General features: G+C 40.4%; 1 protein-coding gene across 1 annotated transcript in view; it reads right to left on the bottom strand.

Moving 5' to 3' along the window:
- Positions 1–9,944: 9,944 nt before the first annotated feature.
- Positions 9,945–25,142, bottom strand: part of LOC307004308 (uncharacterized protein) — a gene marked incomplete at its 3' end in the record, with an annotated part of 64,009 nt that continues 48,811 nt past the window's right edge. The window contains exon 3 of the transcript XR_013799006.1: positions 9,945–10,408. The remainder of the gene's footprint in view (positions 10,409–25,142) is intronic.

The following is a 25,142-nucleotide window of genomic DNA, read 5'->3' as shown; positions in this document are numbered from 1 at the left end:
TAACAATACTTTGTAATTGATACGGAACTTAATAGGTAACCAGTGTAGAGATGATAAAATTGGTGTTATATGATCATATTTTCTTGACCTAGTAAGAACTCTAGCAGCTGCATTTTGGACTGTAGCTTGTTTACGGAGGATGCAGGACAACCAGCTAATAAAGCATTACAGTAATCTAGTCTCGAGGTCATGAATACATGAACTAACTTTTCTGCATCAGAAACAGAGAGCATGTTACGTAGCTTAGCAATGCTTCTAAGGTGGAAAAAGGCTGTTCTTGTGACATTTGAAATATGATTTTCAAAAGACAAGTTGCGGTCTAGTATAACATCCAGGTCTTTTACTGTAGAGGATCACAGTACAGACAGAGACTGGTAGCAGCAGAGCAGTCAATTCTGTGAATTACACTGCGCAAACTAAAAGTAATACTACCCACCGGATGAAGAAGGGTTTGCATTTAAAACACCAAATATTAAGGATTGGCATATCAAGCTAAATATTATTTGATGATTGTTCGAAAATCGTACCTCTCCCCCACATGCTCACCGGTAAGACGGCGTTCGCTCAAATCCCGCTCCGACATTACATTTCTCTGTACTGTAGTCTAATAGGCCTACGTGTTGTAGCCATTAAATAAAACAATTTAGTTTAATATTTATGTTTAAATAAAATATATATTTTTTATTTAATCTATGTTGATTATATGAAAAGTGAAAAGCAAGAGTAGGATCATAAGATATGCAATCGGGAGACAAATAGAGTGGGCAGAAATTATTTTGACCACCCCATTAAATTTGTTTTTGTAGAAAACCTTTTTTAAAGTGAATTTCGTTTTGTATTAATTGTATCTTAATTTTAATCAATGTTTCATCAACCAATTGCCTGGATTTAATAAATAAGAAAATCAGGACTTCTCAGGAGCTCCGTGCCAGTGCGTGAACTGGAGCTTGTCTCATAAATGAACCCAAACTCAGCGTATAGCCTAAGCTTTGCCTCAAATACCTGAGAGATATACAGCAAGCTTGAAATGTTTACTTTTAAACAAAACTTCAAAACGAAAGAAAACAGACACTCTGCTTATGTAATCCGTATGAAGTGTGCATTTCTCTCTGGCGCGTTTACTACTGCAAAGATCGCGAGTCAGCGTCAACTTCATCTTTGCAGCCGACACTGACAGAAAACACTTGTTTATTAATAAACTATTAAAATGTCTCCTTGCTATATTTGACATATTCATAATCATTACTTTTGCCGGTTCTTTGTGATATTTTTCATGAACGCGTCACCACCGCTCAATAATTAGGGGTTCAAGCACGTAGTGCTGAAACCCTATTGTTATTGTTAATTTTCCCATGATGCAGCATTCTCCTCTAAAACTGATCAGGCAGGCCGAACCGTAAGTCGTAGAGACTTGAAACTTTGAGGGCTGGTAGTACTCACACCGCCTACAACGTCAGCAGGGCTCGCCCGATCGGCCTGACGGGGGCGCTACAGCGGTCAAAAGTACGAAACGGCTCATAACTCCTAAACTGTTAGGCGCATAGACAGTATATAAGATGGACACAGCGACCCCAAAGATTTCAACGGAGAAAAGTGAAGCCCATTTGAAGCACTCACTTCCTGATCGCCAGGCGAACTGCGCAGACTCAAACTGAGCTTGACGTCGTAGATGTGACGTGAGCAACCTGTAGGTCTTCTAGTAGCTGTGCCGAGGGAAATCTGAATCATTCCCTTCCGAATCTCGCAGAGACGGAGAGCGTGAGCATTAGCTATCCATGAGCTAGCAGCGGGAGCAACTTTATGAATCTCTATGGGCTTCTCCCTTGACTTTATGCCTCCACGTCCCCCCGATTGCTTGCGAGCTTCTCCGCCGGTCTATACGGTAATTTCTCTACAATGCGACAGAGAGTCGTGTGGGTATGACGCAATCGTTAGCCTATTTTTTACAAAAACGGCTTCTACGAAGTCATAACGTAAGATACAAAGTAATGGAGCCTTTTATACATTGTCGTGTTTCTTTAGAAATAAATAATGGACAAATGGAGTCTTTGGACACCTCAGATGTAAAGTTATTCGCTGTCAAAGTGACGCAAAAATGAATGGGAGTCAATGGAATGCTAACAGCAGGTGAAGTTCTGCTACAATGGCGGCGCCCGGGGAGGCTTCAGTTTCCGGCGGATGGATTAGCCCCTTGGTTAGGCGTAGGCTCAAGTGTCTTACATCGTTGGAATCCTCGTGAAATTGGCTCAAGGCGGACGAGACGCATGCCTCGGATTAGCTCGCCCTTCAGGCTCCAATTTACAGTAAATTGAGGTTCTTTGTAAAACCTACTTTTGCGAACTGCTCCTAGGTTTTTTGCCTGATCAGAACCAAACCACTGCAGAAATATTCTCTGGAGTCTGACTATCAATAATCATTAAAAAAATTCTGAATTTCAATTGACGGTCGCTAAGGGGAACCAAAATGTTTGATGGCACCAGAGACACTTTTACCTAAACGGTTATTACTTGTGAACGGAAAGAGATATTTTCGCTAAACTTGGGACACATGTTCATGAACTCAATCTGAGGTCACATGAAAAAAATCGCGACGATTGGCCACTTGGTGGCGCTATAAATGGAAAACAAATCATGAAAATGGGTATAACCACATACAACCCGTAGTCCGATGAAAATTGGCATGCAGTGTCTTTGTCCAGGGTGCCATGATAGTGTATGACAACATTGGTGTATCTAAAAAAACTCAGTATACTGCATCGGCACAATGCCCTGAAGGAGCCTGAGAAGTCTCAGGCCAGCATTTTTCACGAGAGTGACCTCTGAAGGGTTGGTCAAAATCCCTTGTCTCTTCAGTCAGTTATATATATATATTTCATTCCATATCCTTTTGAATGCTTACATTACTTTTATAATAATCAATAATCAAGTATATGCATTATCACATAATCATTTCTATATTCTTTTGTGCTTGTGAAATTATATTTTTCTCTTGAATACATGTTGCATTCCAGTCCTGGCCTAAACACGAGGGACACGTTTCGCACGTACTTCACGACACCCCCAACTCTCCGGGGGTCAAGGGTGACATGTGGCTCCTTTTCTCTGGAACAGAGGATCAAGCTATACAGTGTTTTACATGTGTTTTAAATGTATTCTGTCATGTATATTTTCTCTAGAGAGCAATGCCATTTCTCTCCCTTCCTTCCTGAGGAGCTATGTTTTGGTTAACTGATAATGCAGAGCTCAAGCACTCTTTGGCCTTGGTGATGTTATTTGGTGTTGTTCTGTGTGTGTGCGTTTGACTTTCTACATAGGCACTGGGGACACAACGCTCAGCCATACTGGCGCTCTCCTCTAACCTGCGAGGTCAACGCTGACCTAAATCTGAGGATTGGCGACAGCTATCCTAGCGATAGGCACCTTTTATCTGCTCACATGTGTGAAATTGTTTATGGTTTTATGTTCTCTCAGCCAATCAGATGTATGATGATGCTATGCTTGCCCTTGCAAAATGGTATAATTGGTGTATGATTTTGTGTAAGGTAGAGTTGGCTTGCGACCTCCTCGTGAGACTTTGGCGCTCGCTCTACCAATGAAACTGCAAACTATTCTTCAGTAAATTTTTATCTTTTTGATTGAACCTCACGACTCCTGGTCATCTTTTCTACATATCTGGTCTCGGGTCTTATAACTGTTCACCCCTAACAGTTTTGGTGGAGGATTGGCGGGAAACCATTCTGTGGTGACATCTCTGGCAAATCAGCAAACAAGGTAGAAAGATTTTATTAAGTATTAGGGCTGTCTGATTGGAAGAGATTTTGAAGGGGAACGGGAGAGCTTCACTCCGACGAGGCAAGTGAAGATTATTTATACTACGAGAGTATAAAGGGTCGCTGTTTTGGTTAAAACAGCAAAAGTGAAACGCACTCTGTGGGGGCCCAGTGGGGCAATACTGGTGTGGTACACCACCCCAGCAGAGGGCGTCCCTGGATTAGGTCCAGTGGCACCGCAAAACCTGATCAATCTCTTCCATCTCAGATAGGGGTACCCCGAAGTTAGTGATTCAGGCAGGTAGGGAACAAGATGTTAGTTAGATTAATAAAATAAAATAAAAATAGTAAAATATAGGGTTGTTTGCCAGGGATGCATCAGGAACGGTCCCAAACAAATAAAATATATATAGTGTGACCCAAATTGGCATAGACCAGTATGTGACTTGGGAAGCGAAACATACTTTGTAGTTTCATTGTGTAGAAGTCTCACTATTGTTGCTAAACGTATTTTTCCGCCAAATTTATTGTTGTTGCTGCTAAATCTTTTTTCTGTGGTGCTTTTTCATCTGTGACCAATAAGAATGACTGATAAAGAAAATAGTCCTGACCAAATGGAAGAGAGCGAACGCTGTAAACAGCTCTGCTCTGACGGGCTCAAATCAAAGAAATACACACAGCTCATAATGAAAATGGTCAGTCAGGGGTTTGATTCTGATTGGAAAATCACACAGCAGTTAGACTGGCTGCAAACAAAAAAGGAAGCTGATAAAGTCAAATTTGTATCCGTGTTTGCCTATTCATGGATTTGTAAGATGGGTGGTATACCAATAACTCCTGAAAAAGCAATCCCTGACATGATTAATGGGTGGTCCAGCTTGATAGGATGACAAAAATTATCGGACGAGAGATAGGATCTGATCTGTGCAGTTTGAGTGAAGGTCTAAAGGCAGTGTGTGATCAGGCTGAGAGAGCTGCGAAATGTGAGACGGTCTCTCGTGCTCCCTCCGCCCCCACCATCTCTTCTCAGACTGTTCAGGCGGCAGCTTTAGCCGGTCAGACTGAGAACTAGTATGATGGACCCTATACTGAGGTGCGCGGACTGTTGAATGTGGCTGTTGTAACCCCCCCACCGTATACAATGTCAGTGATTACAGCTATGCAAGCAAAGCAAACTGAGTTAAAATCGGGGGTCAGAAATCTTGAACTTTCCCCCATGGAAAAACCACTAGTAAATGCAGAAATTGTGGTAGGGATGGCCATGTTGCTAGACACTGCCATAAAAATAAAAATCAGGGAACTGCGAAAAAGGAAGGTCCTAAAAATGATGCTTCCAGCAGCAATAGCCCCAAAAACGCTCCTCACCAGCTGTCTCAGTCTGAGCTTGAAAAGCTGAGACAGCGGATCGGTGACGCATAGGGGTCAGCGGCCTCTGGTTCATGTAATTATGCAGACACCCGCCCATTCATAAACGCGTTGTTAGGAGGCCGGCAATGCATTGCTTTGATTGACACGGGCGCAACTGTATCAATTACCGATCTCGATCTTGAAATCACTTCTGAAACTTTGTATATAGAAGGTCTAAATGGCAAACAGGTGTATCACAAATCTGTTTCTGTCCCTCTAACCATTTCTAACTCTGAAAATGTATATTAGACTGAATTTTGGGTAGGAGAAAACACTGTAGGGACAATTATTGGTGTTTACATTTTGAAAAACCTTGAAGCTGATGTTTTGCTTTCTAAAAATTAGCTAGTGCTTGGCTGCAATGAAACAATTCGCTTATCTCAGACTGGCCCCCACCATGAGGAGAGATGTGCAGTGGCTGATTCTGTGAGTATCGCTGACGCTTGCCCTGAGTGGAAGTTTATAATTTCTAAATTCCCAAATGTATGGGCAAAAGACAAATATGATTGTGGTCTGGCACAGATTCAGCCTCTGAGCATTCCAGGTCCCTTGCATGAAGCCAAAAGACAATACCCTTTGAGAAATGAAGCACGAGAGGGAGCTGAAACTATTCAGACTGTTTTGAAGGCCCTCCAAAACGGGGGATTCAAAGTGAACTTGAAGAAAGCACAGCTAGCATTACCTGAAGTGACTTATCTGGGACAGATTGTGGGGGTCCGTGGCCGACGCATCCCCCCCGAACGAGTTAAAGCTATTATTGAACTTCCAAAGCCAAACACTGTCACTGGTTTAAGGCAAGTGATGGGTCTTTTGAATTACTGCCGCCAGTATGTTTCTGAATACACTAAACTCTCTAAACCACTCACAGAGGCACTGAAAGGAGGAAGACCTGGATCGGATTTGATCGACTGGACTGAGGAGATGGAGGAGGCTTTCGTGAGTATCAAAGAAACTCTTGCTTCCTCCCCAGCATTACGACATGCCGATGCCAGCAGGCCTTTCCACCTATGGACATGGGTGGGGACCCGGTCTTACTCCGCTGCAAAAGGTTTCGGGCCGGAACTCGTATGGGATGGTAGGATATTATTCTGCTCCTATTCCTGTTTCAATGGCAGGGCAACATCCGTGCCTGTTGATATGTGACTGTGCAGAGTGGGCAGTGACATTGTGACACATCAAAAGGTGATACTGCACACCAGACACCAGATTTTGAAACTGTTAACAAATACCCGTTTAGGCTCCATCTCTAATCAACGACGAGCCAAATGGGAGACCACTCTCTTGAGTAAAAATGTGGACATACAAATTGACATTGAAACTGCTATCAATCCTGCCTCCTTGCTTCCAGAAGAAGGAACTGCACACAACGGTGCCCGACTGATCGAGACGGACAGCCAAAGCCCTCTTCAATCTGAACACCTGTCTAATGCTATGACGGCTCCAGCTTTCATGAGCAGGGTACACGCTTCGGCCCCGTAAGGAGGCGCAGGGGATTTCTGACTACCGCAGGACTTCCTATCTCACATCAACAGCAGGTAAAATAACTTATGAATGCCTGTGATCTTCCCGCAGAAGGAGCAGTCATCAAAGTCACCGGGCACGCTACTGACAGCTCCCCGGAAGCCAAAGGGAACCAAGCTGCAGACACTGAGAATGAGACTTACAGAGACATTTTTTAACTTTATGCAGAGGATGACCATGAAGAGATAGAACAGTGGACAAAGTTAGGAGCACAGAAAAATTCTGAAGGACTATGGAAATTTAATGGACGCTTTGTTTGCCCTGTTTCTGCTCGAACCGAACTAATGTCCTTGTATCATGGGTTGGCACATGCAGGGCCTGAGAAATTACATGCAATGATTTCAAAAACCTGGTGGTGGCCAAAGCTGAGGGCTTCTTGCAATGATTTCTGTAAGAGATGTTTATTATGCCTTAAGGTTAATTCTTCCTCAAAGCTGAAAATTCCCTTAGGACATGCCCCTCGACCTCAGGGTCTGTGGACACACCTCCAAATTGATTTCATATGTCCATTGCCCCCTAGTGGAGGGTTCACATACATTCTAATGATTGTTGATCTTTTCTCCAGATAGGTGGAGGCATTTCCACTGAGAAACTGCACCGCAGACGCAACTGCAAAAATAATGTTGAATGAAATGTTCCCAAGATGGGGCTTACCCTTACAAATTGATTCAGATCAGGGTACACATTTCACGGGAAAGGTAATGAAAAATGTCATAAATTGATGGGAGTGAAACAACACTTCCACATCCCGTTTAGGCCTCAGTCTAGCGGCTCCATTGAACGTACAAACAGAACACTTAAAACGTCATTGAGAAAGAGATTGTTGGAGTGGGGGAAAGGGTGGCACGCAGCTGTTCCAATGATTCTTTTAAGTATGAGAGCCAGTCCTAACAAAACTACTCAGATCAGCCCTTGTGAAATAATGACAGGTCGTTACATGCCTGCCTTGCCTGAAATAGGTGACAATGTAATGTTGCAAAGAGAGATTGTTTCTCCTCTAGGTCCAAAATTCGATGGACCTTACCAGGTGCTCTTGACAACTAATACATCTGTTTTACTTGACAGAGGGGTTCTGGGTACTGTCTGGAGACATTGGTCACAGGTGAAACCACTCGATAAAGGTTCCAACCAAATCACCGCATCATAATAACAAACTATATCTAAAAGGTAATTTATATGTGTGATAGTGTAAAAATTCTGTAACAATGTTTTATCATTACAGATGGCGGAATCCGGCGATATATTGCAGCTGCTAATTCTTTAGGAAGAAGTGCGAAATACCAAACGACTGAAAGTGAGGTGGGCCATCATTCGATTGGCACTCCCTCTCTCGTTTGTGGCTTTGATTATAATAGCCTTATCATTCCTGATGTATTCAGATTTCAATTTGGACCGGTAGACTCCATGCGTTCTCCACTCACTGGGATTGTGAGGAGATTTATAACCGTCCATCATGGGTTCAATACCCATGCCTAAATTCAACTGAGGGTCTAAATTTAATTCCAACCATGTATCAGAACGTTAATGATCGCTGCTATCGCTTGGACGGAAATGAGACGGTGACCTTTTGGCTTGGTCACTCCCCAAATTATCCCGGTAATACCCTCATTATGCAAAAAGGTCGGTGGGATAGAAGTGGAGGCGTGGGTTGGCTCTTATATGTTTTTGTGTGTGTATGTGTGTTCGTTTCTTCTTCTCATATATTTGCAGGTCTTCTTGACGAACCGCCTGAGCGATAAACTGAGAAAGAACAACATTGATGCCCTGTTGTGAGTGGAAGGTGGGAGAGCCTCGGAATGGGGACTGGAATTTTTAGTTTCCAGCATGTCCGTAAAGAGGCGAAGAGACTTTTGTGACCCGCCAGGGAAGCATTTGTCACCACTCCACCTTCCGTAGTGACCTCACTTGTTAGACCAGACGTGGCGGTATTGGGCCCCACATAGGTCTAAAACGGGGGACTGAAGGGTTGGTCAAAATCCCTTGTCTCTTCAGTCAGTTATATATATATATTTCATTCCATATCCTTTTGAATGCTTACATTACTTTTATAATAATCAATAATCAAGTATATGCATTATCACATAATCATTTCTATATTCTTTTGTGCTTGTGAAATTATATTTTTCTCTTGAATACATGTTGCATTCCAGTCCTGGCCTAAACACGAGGGACACGTTTCGCACGTACTTCACGACACCCCCAACTCTCCGGGGGTCAAGGGTGACATGTGGCTCCTTTTCTCTGGAACAGAGGATCAAGCTATACAGTGTTTTACATGTGTTTTAAATGTATTCTGTCATGTATATTTTCTCTAGAGAGCAATGCCATTTCTCTCCCTTCCTTCCTGAGGAGCTATGTTTTGGTTAACTGATAATGCAGAGCTCAAGCACTCTTTGGCCTTGGTGATGTTATTTGGTGTTGTTCTGTGTGTGTGCGTTTGACTTTCTACATAGGCACTGGGGACACAACGCTCAGCCATACTGGCGCTCTCCTCTAACCTGCGAGGTCAACGCTGACCTAAATCTGAGGATTGGCGACAGCTATCCTAACTAATGACGATAGGCACCTTTTATCTGCTCACATGTGTGAAATTGTTTATGGTTTTATGTTCTCTCAGCCAATCAGATGTATGATGATGCTATGCTTGCCCTTGCAAAATGGTATAATTGGTGTATGATTTTGTGTAAGGTAGAGTTGGCTTGCGACCTCCTCGTGAGACTTTGACGCTCGCTCTACCAATGAAACTGCAAACTATTCTTCAGTAAATTTTTATCTTTTTGATTGAACCTCACGACTCCTGGTCATCTTTTCTACATATCTGGTCTCGGGTCTTATAACTGTTCACCCCTAACACCTCCTTAGACTCCTGAATCCTCTTCGAGTCCAACGATACCAAACATGCCAGGTTTTGCCTTATGGTTTGTGTAATGGTGTCATTTAGCGCTTAAAAAACTTGCGATTATCTTCGAAGCCGTTAGTCCAATCGAGACAAAAACACCACAGGAAATTTTAAAACATAGGTCAATAGCTAAACAATAACACCCAAATGTCAAAATTATGATAGGAATTGACAAAAATAAAATCCAATTAATGTCACCCATGGATAATTTTTATGCTCTCATAAATAGAAGTGTCTAAACTTCAAAACGAAATGAGATATTTACAACAAATTTGACACACATATGTATGGGCACACTTTGAGGACACCTAATAAAAGTGGTGGAGATCAGGCACGACGTGGTCAAGTCAAGTCAAGTCATCTTTATTTATATAGCGCTTTTTACAATACAGATTGTATCAAAGCAGCTTCACAGTGATAACATGAAAATAATACAAAAAAAACAATTTCATCATCATCCACCTTTAAGGCAGATCTATAATATTGTTGAATATTAAATGTCCCCAACTAAGCAAGCCAGAAGGTAAGGCAACAGCGGCAAGGAACCAAAACTCCATCAGGTGACAGAATGGAGAAAAAAACCTTGGGAGAACCCAGGCTCAGTCGGGGGCCAGTTCTCCTCTGGCCAATGAGTGAACAGTGTATGAAGTTCAGAATGAATCAGAGTATTTGTCCAGTTCCGGTTGGTTGAAGTCGGAGTGGAGAGGAGGAGAGACTGGTTGACATTCAGGTCAGCGGCGTCGTCGTCGTGTCCTGGCGCTGGTCCTTCATCAGATCTGGATACGGCCTGGTTCCGGTGGACAGCGGTAAACCTCGGGATAGACAGAGAGACTAATATTAGCGTAGACGCCATCCTTCTTATGATGTACCAAGTACATCAGGATTTACGGGAAGTGTTCCCGGTCCCGGCTGTTCTAAACTATGCAGCCTAATTATATAAGTCTATAATGTGTTATGTGTATGCTAGGCCGAAGAGATGTGTTTTTAGTCTAGATTTGAACTGACAGAGTGTGTCTGCTTCCCGGACAATGGTAGGAAGACTGTTCCAAAGTTTTGGTGCTAAATAGGAAAAGGATCTACCGCCAGCAGTCGATTTTGATATTCTAGGTATTATTAACTGGCCGGAATTTTGAGATCGCAGTAGACGTGAAGGACTATAATGCGTTAAGAGCTCGCTCAAGTACTGCGGAGCTAAACCATTTAGTACTTTGTAAGTGATCAGCAATATTTTAAAATTTATACGATGTTTAATAGGCAGCCAATGCAGTGTTGACAGAACGGGGCTAATATGTTCATACTTCCTGGTTCTGGTAAGAACTCGAGCTGCTGCGTTTTGAACTAGCTGTAGTTTGTTTATCAAGCGTGCAGGGCAGCCACCCAGTAAAGCATTACAATAATCTAGCCTTGAGGTCATAAACGCATGAACTAATTGTTCTGCATTATTCATTGAGAGCATATGACGTAATTTAGATATATTTTTAAGATGGAAGAAAGCGGTTTTACAGATACTAGACACATGACTTTCAAATGAAAGATTGGTATCAAAGAGCACACCCAGGTTCCTAACCGACGACTAAGACTTAACAGAGCAGCCATCAAGTGTTAGACAGTACTCTAGGTTATTACGTGTGGAAGTTTTTTGTCCAATAATTAGAATCTCTGTTTTTTCTGAATTTAGTAGTAGGAAATTACTAGTCATCCAATTTTTTATATCAGCTATGCATTCCATTAATTTTGTGAATTGGTAGGTTTCGTTAGGTTTTGAAGAAATATACAGCTGAGTATCGTCGGCATAACAGTGAAAGCTAATTCCATGTTTCCTAATGATATCTCCTAATGGTAGCATATACAGAGTGAACAGCAGCGGTCCTAGTACTGAGCCTTGTGGTACGCCATACTGAACTTGTGATTGATAAGACATCTCTTCATTTACTGCTACAAACTGATAACGGTCAGATAAGTATGATTTAAACCATGCTAGTGCAATTCCACTAATGCCAACATAATGTTCGAGTCTATTTAAAAGGATGTTGTGGTCAATGGTGTCAAATGCAGCACTAAGATCCAGTAATACTAATAGAGAGATACAACCACGATCGGATGATAAGAGCAAATCATTTGTGACTCTAACGAGAGCTGCCTCGGTACTATGGTACGGTCTAAATCCGGACTGAAAATCCTCGCAGATATCATTTCTTTCAAGAAAGGAACACAGTTGTGAGGATACTGCTTTTTCTAATATCTTTGACAGAAATGGCAGATTAGAGATCGGCCTGTAATTGACTAGTTTTGTAGGATCAAGTTGCTGTTTTTTAACAAGCGGTTTAATCATAGCTAGCTTAAAGGTTTTTGGTACGTATCCTAGAGACAAAGATGAATTAATGATATTAAGAAGAGGATCTATGACATCTGGAAGCATCTCTTTCAGCAGCTTAGTCGGTATAGGGTCTAACATGCACGTTGTCGATTTAGATGATTTGACGAGTTTGCAAAATTCTTCCTCTCCTATAGCAATGAATGAATCAAATTTTCCCTCAGGGAGACTACAATGCACTTCCTGATGCGATACTGTAATAGACGGTTGCATAGTTATAATTTTGTCCCTGATATTATCGATCTTATAAGTGAAGAAGTTCATAAAGTCATTACTGCTGTGTTTCTTGGAAGCTTCTGGGCTTGAAGCTTTCTTTTTCGTTAGTTTAGCCACTGTTTCAAATAAATACCTAGGATTATGTTTATTTTCTTCTAATAGGGTTGAAAAATAAGCAGATCTAGCAGCTTTTAAAGCCTCTCTGTAAGCAATCGAGCTCTCCTTCCATGAAATCCGAAACACCTCTAGTTTTGTTTTCTTCCAGTTGCGCTCCATTTTTCTGGCTGCTCTCTTAAGGGCCTGAGTGTGCTCGTTGTGCCACGGCGTTGGACTATGTTCTTTAATCTTCTTTAAGCGCAGCGGAGCAACTGTGTCTAAAGTGCTGGAAAAGAGAGAGTTAAAAGTTTCTGTTGCAATATCAAGTTCTTCTAAGCTATCCGGGATGCTGAGATGATGAAACTGATTAGGAAGATTATTGATAAAGCAATCTTTAGTAGCAGAAGTGATCGGTCTAACATATTTATAACACGGAGTCGGCTTTGCAGCCTTGGCTAAATGTAATTTACACAAGACTAGATAATGATCGGAGATGTCATTGCTCTGCTGCAGTATTTCAACGGCATCAACATCTATTCCATGTTATAGTATTAGATCTAGAGTATGATTACGACAATGAGTCGGTCCTGACACGTGTTGTCTAACTCCAATTGAGTTTACAATGTCTTTAAATGCCAATCCCAATGCATCTTTTTCATTATCTATGTGTATATTAAAGTCACCAACAATTAGTACTTTATCTGCAGCCAATACTAATTCTGATAGAAAGTCCGCAAATTCTTTGATAAAGTCTGTATGGTACCCAGGTGGCCTGTATACAGTAGCCAGCAGAATTTTCAAACGTGATTTATCGTTTACACTATATATTTTTACATTAAGCACCAACACTTCAGAGAATTATATTTACAACTAGATTTCTTAGTGGTTTTGAAAAGTGGTGCTTTAAGAGTAAAAAAAACTTTAAAAACATATTTTTCCTTTGTAAATTGCCTGTATTGACTGTAAATGGTCTTTTCGATCTATGATCTAAGTTTATTTGTTTATTAGGATACCCATTAGCCACTGTGAGGCAGTGGCTACTCTTCAAGTAAAAAATACAAAACTACATTTAATCAACAACAATAAAAAGTCAAGTCAATGAGACATACTAATCCAACATTCATTCCAAATATCAAAATCAACAATTTACTATATAGGCTATTGTGCCATTAAATGTTCCTTTAAATATTTTTTTTTAAACTTGAAAAAATGTGTAGATCAATGGTTAATCATTCCATATTTGCATTCCTCTATACATTACAGTCCATTGTTTTGCAGTTGTTTTCGAAACCAGAAATAAAAAAAACTTCCCTTCATTTTGGCAGCACTGCTGAATTCACACCCCCCACCCCGAGATCACTTTAGTTGGGTCAGACACCCAAAAAACTTATTCTGGAGACACATCTCATCCTAAAGACTACCTAGAGAAAAGCACAAGTCTTTAAGTTCAATAAGTACTTTACACAGGGCTGATATGATTTTGGCAGCACTGTTTTGTTTTCATAAGAAAATGTGCAGGCAGTAAAGTCAAATCTCTTTAGTAATGTTTATGTTAAGGTGTAGAAACTTTCCCAGAAACTAAACTATTGTTTTACTACAAAAAATACTAGTTTTTTTTTTAAGAAAACGGATTTATAATAGGCCCTACTGTTGTTAAAAACACAATACAAGAGAAAAAGCACAGCTAGACAGTCATACTAGTTTGATCAAAGAAAAATTAATAATAATTACATAATCAAAAAATAATAAAATACATGATCGAAGACACATAACTAGGAAATACATGATCAAAGATCAACACACACATTGCTATCATGTCATTTACGCTGTCTGATGCGTTTATGTTTTAGCAGCTGGTGAGGCGACATAAATTGAAGTCATGCGCGTGCTCGAGAGGGGAGTCAGATTCTGCCGGTGTGGTGAAGTGTTGGGTCCGCATGAAGTGTTGAGTCCGGGCTAAGGACCCAAGCAATCCGATTGGTTCAAAGCACGTTTTATGGGTAATCGCTTTAGTGCCTGGTTACAAATCATACAAAATCACATAATTAAAGAAGTCGTTTGACCTACGTTATAACGAGTCATAAATGTATTTTAACTTATATGTGTCATATAATAGTATATACCCGAAGCTATATATTGTGAATTTAAGCATTTTTTTTGGACTCAAAAGAATTGGTGGAATTGGTTGGTTTTTTTTTAGCTTCTGAAGTGGAGAGACTTTGTTTTTTTGTACTTGAACTGATCGAGAGAAGTTTGACCAACTCTTTAAACTGAATCGTTTGATTCACAAGCTCTGATAAACTGAGTCGTTTGATTCATGAACTTTGTTCAACTGAATCAATTCATCTTGCCAGCATTTCCAATTCATATTGTTGAACATACTCTTTACTATTGAAAGTAAAGGTGGTTTATTGGAAGGAATTATAAATCGCATTGTGTTTTGAGTCAAATCCAATAGAGGTCGACCGATAGTGGATTTTACCGATAACGATAGCTAGGTTGGGCCATACTTGCCGATAACCGATTAATGAACCGATAGTTTTTAAAATTGATACTGGATAAAAACAAACATAACACTCCAAGTAAAACAGTGCTGAACTTTATTATAAAAAAAAAAAAAAACTATTGAACCATGAAAACATGCTAAATGAAATAAATATATAAATGTGAATAAATATTTAAGTCAATAAAAGACATTCATTCAAACTGAAACAAAAAGTAATACTCTAAATAACAAATAAAACCAGTTACATTCAAAATTTAACTATTTAACTGTTCTTTTCAAGCCAACTTAATAAAAAAGTAACAAAATTTGTATTAAAGTGAAGATGGAAAAAAAAAAAAAAAACGAAATCGAATGCTTTTCTGATTCGTTTATGTTTCTGTCGGCTGTATGAACATATCAGTTTGCTTACGTCTCTAGCTTTAAATATGCAACTTCTCTGCATATTTAATGCATAAAAGTGACCAGCTGGATATGAACTAATGCAAATAGAGGTAACAATTGTGACATTAAACATTCGGGTCGGACTTACGTTTATGTTTGTCAGTGTTTTAACCGCTTGAGGTACTACTGTTAGCGTCCTCTCCGCCTCGAAGGCAAACAAACATACTGTTGTGCTGTTCTTTCTCTACTAATGCAGCATTTAGTCAACAAATGTATCACTTTATAATGATATGACAATGTACTGTATACATACATTTGAGCTGTCGGTGCTTTAAACGCGCATCTGATGTCAGCGCTCTCCCGCAGCATGTGCTCTCAGTGCAGCACGCAGAATCACGTGTCGAAATAAACAACACGAGGCATGAGTTTTTATTACACCTCTAGAGGCCGCTCTTGTACTGCATCATGCCAGCAGACCCTTCTCAGCTCTTACACTGTGTAATGAATGACAGCGCGCGCTTCTCAGCCGCTCCAGCAATGGACGCAACCAGGAAAAACTATCGGTATATATTTTTGCCGATAATGATAGTTCCACCAGTCAACAATCGGTGCCGATTAATCGGCAAAACCGATGAATCGGTCGACCTCTAAAATCCAATATATGATTACATTTATTTTTGTACGTTTAGGTTAGGGCGGGGCGATATGGCTAAAAACTGTATCATTATATAAGTGTTTCATATCGGTCGATATCGATAATTACTTATAGTTTTTTATGACCCACTTAAAATAAGGACCAGGAGAAAAATATATTACATTAAAACATGTTTAAACTTAACCTTCCTCTGATTCATAGGTGTCTGTGATTGGCAAAGGACAAAAAAGCAGGAAAATATGAGGCACACCTACCAGACGCGGCGACAGCATATGATTATCCCGGAGTTAGGACATCGCACAATATGTGTATCGACACAGAAAACATTTCATCACTGGATAGGTTTTGTTCGTTTATTTAAAGTGTGGTTTATGTCAGCTGAATGTGCGGAACACTTTTCAGAGAAGATAAGGCAACATTATTTTAGTACAATTCACACCCAGCGGTAATTCAGGGAAAAAAATATCTGAATGCTTCACGTGAAACTTCGGTCTTCCGACCTATTACCATTGTGTCAATTATCAATTGATTTTGATGGTAATACACACTTTGATTAATATGCGTGAGGGTGGGAGAGCAAGACAGTTTGAAGACGGTGAGAGTGCGCGGCCGGAGGGGCTCTCTCGCTCTGCTCGTGGAAAACGCCCTTTGTTCATGCAACCAAACTTGCTTCGCAACCTCTGGTTTCTTCCGACGAAGAAAAAAAAAACTTTTAAATCTGCAAGATTTGTGAAATTAAATGTTTATTAGATATTTGTTTAAATTATGTAGATGCGCATTTGCTGAATGTAGACAGTAAATTAAGTATTTTAACCTGATTGTTTGCCTTTTCATTTACAAATAATATAAAAGCAAACGCTTTATTTTTTCGCATACCATTTACTTTCTTTGTTCACCAGTTCTATCTAACAAAGTATTATATATGACTGACAGATCGTGAACTAATGAAGATGGAGAATGTGAGTGAGCACTGTGTGATTTGGCGCTGCCGTTCTCTTCTCAGGCACTGGTGTTCTCAGTGCCGCCCGTCAAAATAAAAGTCCTGCTTCCAATACATCGGCCAATCAGAAAAACTTATCGGCCGATGCCGATATTTAAAAAATGCTGAATATAGGCCGATATCGGTCGTCCACTACACACCACATTGCAACTCTTTTACATCTGAATAACTTCCATTATAAAATACACATTGTCCCATTAGACAGTTAACTTTTTTTTAACCAATGTACAGTATGAGAAATACATTTGTAACATTTCAGTTTAATAATTTATGATCCAGTACATCAAAAGCTGAGTTAAAATCTAACAATACTGTTCCTACTAAGTTATTGTCATCAATCTGTGCTCTCTCAATATCAATGCTGAAAATTAGAGGGCAAATTATTCTCCTTAAAGAATAATTGAATTTGCTATTGAACAAACTATCATTTTCAATACTTTGCTAATATCTGGTGGCAAACTTATTGGTCGACTGTTGGTCAACTATAATATCTTTAGAAAAATCTCAAAGTGCTACACGATAAAACAAAAAGAAAATATAAAACAAGAAGGACAGAGGGAATCAATTAAAAACCCTACTAGTTTAAAAGCATCCATAGACTGTGGTGTCCTCAGGTGGTCAGGGAGAGCATTCCACAGCCTAGGACCCGCTGAGCAAAAGGCCCGATCTCCCATTGCCCAAAGCTTTGTCCTGGGCTGTTTCAGACGAAACGCTGTATCAGATCGAAGGGCACGTGTTGAGGTCTGCAGGGTGAGAAGTTCTTTGAGGTAGGGTGGGGCTTCACCATAAATGCATTGGTGGGTAAGGAGGGAGATCTTGTATTCAATCCTCTGAGACACAGGAAGCCAGTGGAGAGATTTGAGGATGGGGGTGATGTGTTCGTGCTTCCGCACCCTCATCAGGATCCTGGCGGCACTGTTCTGGATGTACTGCAGCTTTTGAACGTTTTTTTCCAGAGATCCTGATGAGCAGTGCATTGCAATAGTCCAGCCTGGAGGAGATAAAGGCGTGGACAAGCTTTTCAGCATCAGCGGGGTTGAGAATGGGGTGGAGTTTGGCAATGTTCCTGAGATGGAAGAAGGAAGTCTTGTATAGATGTTTGATGTGAGATTCAAATGACAGATGGGAGTCCATTTTAACACCAAGGTTAGTGACTGACTTTTGGAGTTGAATGTTTTGCCCAGAGAAAGTGATGTTTTTTATGGCTGATGATCGCACCTGATGTGGAGTGCCAACTAGGATGGCTTCAGTCTTCGAGCTGTTTAGCTGGAGAAAGTTTTGCCTCATCCAAACCTCAATCTCCTCCAGGCAGGTTGTCAGAGTGGATGTTGTGACGGCAGCGGTGGAGGTTTGGTTTGTCCTGATGTATAGTTGGGTATCATCGGCATAACAATGGAAGGAAATGTCATGCCGGTTTATGATGTGGCCAAGGGGGAGTATATAAAGAATAAACAGGGTGGGGCTGAGCACTGAGCCTTGAGGGACACCGCAGGTGGCGTTGTGGGGCAGAGATTTCGCCTTTCCCAGGGTGACATACTCTGTTCTCCCTGTAAGGTATGATGAACCACTCAAGGGCAGAGTCAGACACACCGATCACAGAGTTTAGGCGGTGGAGGAGAATGTTGTGGTCTACAGTGTCAAATGCTGCAGTCAGGTCCAGCAGTACAAGGATAGATGGAGAGCCGTCGTCCGCAGCCATCAACAGGTCATTTGTGACCCTGACTAGTGCTGTTTCTGTACTGTGGCCGGCACGGAAACCAGACTGAAATTTTTCAAACAGGTGGTTTTGCTTTAGATGATTTAGAAGCTGTGTAGCAACTACTTTTTCCATCACCTTGGAGAGAAATGGAATGTTGGAAATAGGCCTGTAGTTGTTAAACACTTCTGGGTCTAAGTTTGGTTTTTTGAGAAAGGGCCTGACGACAGCAGTTTTCAGTGTTGAAGGAACATGACCAGTCAGAAGGGAATAGTTTATGACTCTTGTGATAATTGGACTTATGGCATGGAGGTTTGATTTTAACAGTGTTGTGGGGAAGGGGTCCAGAGAACAAGTGGATGGTTTCATCTCTTTAATAGTGTCCTCAACCTCTTGCTGAGAGATGTCCAGAAAACAGCTTAGTTTTTGCGAAATCCCAGGCTGTGGTTCGGCAGTCGGGACAGGCAGTATGGAGAAACTTGATAGCTGGGAGCGGATTGAATCTACTTTTTTCCTGAAAAAGTAAATAAATTTATTGCATCTCTCTTCTGTTTCTTCTGAGAGAGTTTGCGTTTGCGGTTTGAGAAGATCATGCACGGTGGAAAAAAGTTTATTAGAGTTGCCAGGGTTGTTATTTATAATGTTGGAATAGAACTGGGAACGTGCATGTCTCAGGGAGCTTGCATAGGACCTCTGATGTTCTCTGTACACCTGCAAATGTACAGTGAGTCCTGAGGCTCTGTGGCGACGCTCCAGGACACGCCTTTGCATCTTTCGAAGCTAAAGAAAAAAATCCCTTTTTCAATACTGATATAAAATATGTGGCAAACTGGTCCTGCCAAACAACATTTCTCTTAATTTATCTACTTTCTGAAAAAAATCTAAGTAATTTCATATGGTTTAAAAAGCTAAAAATGAGTCACCTGTAACAAAAGTAATTTGACTTGATTTCCTATCCATTCTTTCATTGAGTCATAGACTCAAGTGTCTTATATCACTAGAATACAGACCTCATGGCGAACAAAACGTATAACTCCAAATTCATTTCCACCATGATAAATTTTAACCCCATTTTGAATTTTGTCAAAAAACTACTTTTGCAAACTAGTCCTAGGTTTTTAGTCCATCGGTACTAAACCAGTGTAGTAATGTTCTCTTGAGTCAGAATATCAATCACTATCGGAAAAAGTTGAAATTTCGATTAAGGGGCGCAAAACGTATGCTGTTCACGTGCCACTTTTACTAAAATGGCTATAAATCAAGAAGTAAATGAGATATCTTCACCAAACTCGATACACGTATGTATGAGTTCAATCTGAGGTCACAGTAAAAAAATTGACGATTGAACACTAGGTGGTGCTATAACATCAAAAAAACATTAAAAGGGCTACGACCACCTGACTGTTTGACTTGGAAAGTTGGTATGCAGTGTCTTGGTCCAAGCAGCCATGTATGTCTTTGAGGACATTGGTGTATCTCAAAAAACATGGCAGCCATCGGCCAATGAATTTGAGCACCTTTTAGACTACATTACCGGAGGCCGATTGGAACGAAACTCAATGGGCAGGTTCAACTCGTGATCCTAGAGGTCTGTAAGAATTTTGAAAGAAAGCGGCCAATAGTTGGCGCTAACAAATTTTACGGCTGTTATCACGTGGTGTTACACATCAACACAATATATGAATATCATTTGATAGATCTTCTCATACTGAACAACTTTGCCTATAAAACCACTACTGTCAAATTTAATGAACGATTTGATTGAACCTACTTTTGCAAACTAGTCCTAGGTTTTTCGCCCGATCGGAATCAAACCAGTCTATGACAATCTAGATCAATAATTATCAATAAAAAGTTTAACTTTTGCATTTAGATGGCTATAACCGGGTCAATTAGGAAAGGGGCGTGGCAAAATACACTCAAAAGCTTATAAGTCCTAAAGGAAAACTCAGAACTTTGCAAAAATGGTGGACATATGTGTCATAACATCCTTAACAAGCATGCAAAATATCATGGAGATCGGACCATAGGTGGCGCCATAACTGGTAAAAAGCGTTGAAAACCATATTTCTTATGGTAAATTGCCTGTATTGGCTGTAAATGGTATTTTCTATCTATGTCAGTGGTTCAATTCAATTCAATTCAAGTTTATTTGTATAGCGCTTTTCACAATACACATTGTTTCAAAGCAGCTTTACAGAAAATGCATTTTTAAAATATACATACAAAAATACAGTTAGTTAATCATGAAATTTAGGGCATAACATATCGCCGGCGTTGGGTCGTCTCTTCACAGGCGTCGAGTCGTCTCATCACAGGCGTTGGGGCATCTGAAGTCTCCATGAGAGGCTGGATACATAACTGGAGCTGACAAACTCTATTTGAGTTATCTCGGGACAGGCGTCCCGAGATAACAACAAAAAAGGCAGATGGGAAATAATTAGCGTAGCTGCTGTTCTTAATATGAATGCATTTGATCTGATTTAACTGTAGTATAAAAGGTATGAGATGCATCATGTGAATGCTTGGCTAAAGAGATGCGTCTTTAATCTAGTTTTAAACTGGGAGAGCGAGTCTGAGCCTCGGACAGTATCAGGAAGGCTATTCCAGAGTTTAGGAGCTAGATGTGAAAACGCCCTCCCTCCTTTAGTGGACTTAGATATCCTAGGTACGACCAGAAGCCTCGAATTTACCGATCTTAAAGAGCGCGATGGAATATATGGCGATAGAAGATCTCTTAAATACACAGGAGCTAAACCATTTAGGGCTTTATAGGTCAGTAACAATACTTTGTAATTGATACGGAACTTAATAGGTAACCAGTGTAGAGATGATAAAATTGGTGTTATATGATCATATTTTCTTGACCTAGTAAGAACTCTAGCAGCTGCATTTTGGACTAACTGTAGCTTGTTTACTGAGGATGCAGGACAACCAGCTAATAAAGCATTACAGTAATCTAGTCTCGAGGTCATGAATGCATGAACTAACTTTTCTGCATCAGAAACTGATAGCATATTACGTAGCTTAGCAATGTTTCTAAGGTGGAAAAAGGCTGTTCTTGTGACATTTGAAATATGATTTTCAAAAGACAAGTTGCGGTCTAGTATAACACCCAGGTCTTTTACTGTAGAGGATAAAGTAACAGGACGTCCATCTAGATTAAGGTTGTATTGTAAGAGGTTTTGTGGGCAGTTTTTTGGACCAATCAGTAATACCTCCGTTTTATCTGAATTTAATAGAAGAAAATTACACGTCATCCAATATTTTATATCTTTAACACACTCTGTCATTTTAGATAATTTAGTGTTATCATCTGGTCTAGATGAAATATATAATTGAGTGTCATCAGCATAACAGTGGAAACTTATTCCATGTTTTCTTATAATATTACCAAGTGGCAGCATATAAATTGAGAATAGCAGGGGGCCTAATACAGATCCCTGTGGCACTCCATAATTTACTGACGTTATCTTTGATTTTTCCCCATTTAAATGGACAGAATGGTAACGGTCTGATAGGTACGATCTAAACCAGCTTAATGCCTGTCCCTGAACACCAGTGTAATTTTGAAGTCGATCTAAGAGTATTTTATGATCTATAGTGTCAAACGCAGCACTAAGATCGAGTAAAACTAGTATTGAGATACAGCCTTGGTCAGAAGCTAAAAGTAAATCATTTGTAATTTTAACCAGCGCAGTTTCTGTGCTATGATGTGGCCTGAATCCTGACTGAAACTTTTCATAGATATCGTTTTCTTGCAAGAAAGAGCACAATTGAGCGGACACAACTTTTTCTAGTATTTTAGACATAAATGGAAGATTTGAAATGGGTCTGTAATTTGCTAGGTTATTTGGATCTAATTGTGGTTTCTTAATAAGAGGTTTTATAACTGCCAGCTTGAATGTTTTTGGAACATGTCCTAAAGATAGAGACGAGTTAATAATATTGAGAAGAGGCTCTTCCACTACAGGTAACACTTCTTTCAGTAGTTTAGTGGGTATTGGATCTAATAAACATGTTGTTGGTTTAGATGCAGTGATAAGTTTATTTAGCTCTTCCTGTCCTATAGTTGTAAAGCGCTGTAGTTGTTCTTGAGGGGCGATAATTGAGGCTGAATCATAAGACGCTGTCAAAGATTGTACATTTACAATTGTGTTTCTGATGCTTTCTATTTTCTCAGTGAAGAAATTCATGAAATCATTACTATTAAAATGTAACGGAATATTTTGTTCAGGTGATGTCTGTTTATTTGTTAATCTAGCCACGGTGTTAAATAAAAACCTTGGATTGTTTTGGTTATTTTCTATTAGTTTGCGTAGATGCTCAGACCTGGCTGCTTTTAGAGCCTTTTTATAACGTGACATACTGTCTTTCCACGCGATTCTAAAGACCTCTAAATTAGTTTGTTTCCATTTGCGCTCTAAGTTACGAGTTTCTCTCTTGATAACATGCGTAGCACTGTTGTACCATGGTGCTTTAGTTTTCTCTCTAACCTTTTTTAATCTAATTGGTGCAACAGTTTCTAATGTACTAGAGAAAATGGTGCTCATACTGCTAGTCATTTCCTCTAGTTCCTCTGTTTGTTTGGGTTCACTGAGGAGCGGAGATAGATCAGGTAAGCTATTCAAGAATCTATCTATAGTGGTTGGAAGGATTGTTCTGCCTGGTCGATAACGTGGCGCAACATGACACATTTCAGCCGTACGTAGTATGCAAGTTACCATGTAATGATCAGTGATATCATCACTTTGCGGTATAATATCTATATCGGTTGGATCGGTTCCATATGATATAATTAAATGGTTAAATGCTTGCTAAATAAATCTTAATGTCTTTTGATGCTAATGTGCTTAAAGGCCTTAAAAGCTTGAACCCCGATAAATGCTGCTTGCAGCTTTAATTTATTTAATTTTTTATAATTTTGTATATAAATGTAGACAATAAAGTGCATTTGACTGAGACGATCTGAATACATATACAATACAGACAGTATGGAATAATAGACTTTACATTTGAACAGGTTAGCCTATTTAGGCTACTGATCCATACAACAAAAAATATTTAATTTATAGCCTAGTATTAATATGCTTATTACACAGTTATTAGTTACACTGATTTACGAGTGTCATGTTATTTGAGACATCCAAGATGGCGCCGCTGTGTTTGTGTTTGGTACGCCGTCCTTTTCTGTTATGTTTGCTGGCGATCATTGTGCTAATCCCTGTTTTCATCCGCAATGTGTCATCGATATTTGTGTACGACCGTCTGACACTGTTACAAATACGCGGTAACATGACCACCAACTTGCCTGGATTTGCCGAAGATTCAAATCTACCACCATTCCTAGCCTCCGTGCCGCCCTATCTGTGGCGTCCTATTTGTCCGTCGCCTCGCAACAGGAGACGCAGGAGACGAGGAAAAAGAGGCGGTCTTCATGTAAAAATTAAAGAATACCTGGCATCTTGTTCCGTTGGCATGGGTGTTTCCGGCTGCTTCAAGAATATATCCGAGGGTTATGGAGGGTTTGATCTACATCGCTTTCTACAGTACAGCTGCCGATGGCTCCCACCGGCTCTCCCAGTCACCTGCTGTCCGCCTCCTCTTCGCCGGCCTGCGCGGATCCATCGGAAGGGCAGCGTGAAAGAGAATCTCCCTCTCAACCGCGCAGTTCCTCGCCAGACTGGTAACAACAGACCGGTGCGTGCAGCTCTGTTGAACGCTCGTTCGGTCACAAACAAGACGTTTGTCCTGAATGACTTCATCTCCACTCGCGAGTTGGATGTCTTCTTTTTGACGGAGACCTGGATCAAACCAGGTGACAACAGCGCTTTTTCTGAGCTCCTCCCCCCTGGCTATTCTTTCCTGAATACACCGAGAGTGACAAGCCGTGGAGGCGGGCTTGCCACAGTGTACAATCAGAAGAACATAAACTGTCGCTCCATTTCATGTAGGAATTACAGTAGCTTTGAACTGCAGTTATTCCTGATACAATTGACACCCCCTACACTGTGTGCTGTTCTATATCGCCCTCCTAAATATAATAAGGATTTCATTTCTGAATTTACTGATTTTCTTGCTGATGTAATGCCAAAATATGATAATTTTCTTATTTGTGGGGACTTAAATATTCATGTCTGCTGTCCATCCAGTCAATTAGTTAATGATTTTCAAAACCTGCTAACCTCTTTTGATCTAACTCAGTCAGTGAATGCTCCCACACACAAACATGGTCACACGCTCGACCTCATAATGTCACATGGCTTCCCAATATTAAACATAGAAATACTGGACACTTGCATTTCAGACCACTTCCCCATTATATTTGACTTCACGCCCCCCTCACCTCCAGCAAGATCCCTTGCTCCAGTTTGTAGCCGCCGTATCATCACTTCTACTACAGCTGATGAATTTGCTACTGCCTTCATGAATTCAGGTTTTCATGCCCTTTGCGAAAGTCCACCTCTGTGCCCTGAGGAATTCATCTCTTCTTTTTATTCCATCTGCTCAGAGATTTTGGACTCAGTTGCACCCTTAAAGATGAGGTCCATCAAACCTAAACCTGATTGCTGGTTGAATGACACCACGCGCGCCCTGAGGAGGCGCTGTAGACAGGCTGAAC

Source organism: Phoxinus phoxinus (assembly GCF_949152265.1).
Source record: "Phoxinus phoxinus genome assembly, chromosome: 9".
NCBI classification, from domain to species: domain Eukaryota; kingdom Metazoa; phylum Chordata; class Actinopteri; order Cypriniformes; family Leuciscidae; genus Phoxinus; species Phoxinus phoxinus.
This window is presented reverse-complemented; position numbering and strand designations above follow the sequence as displayed.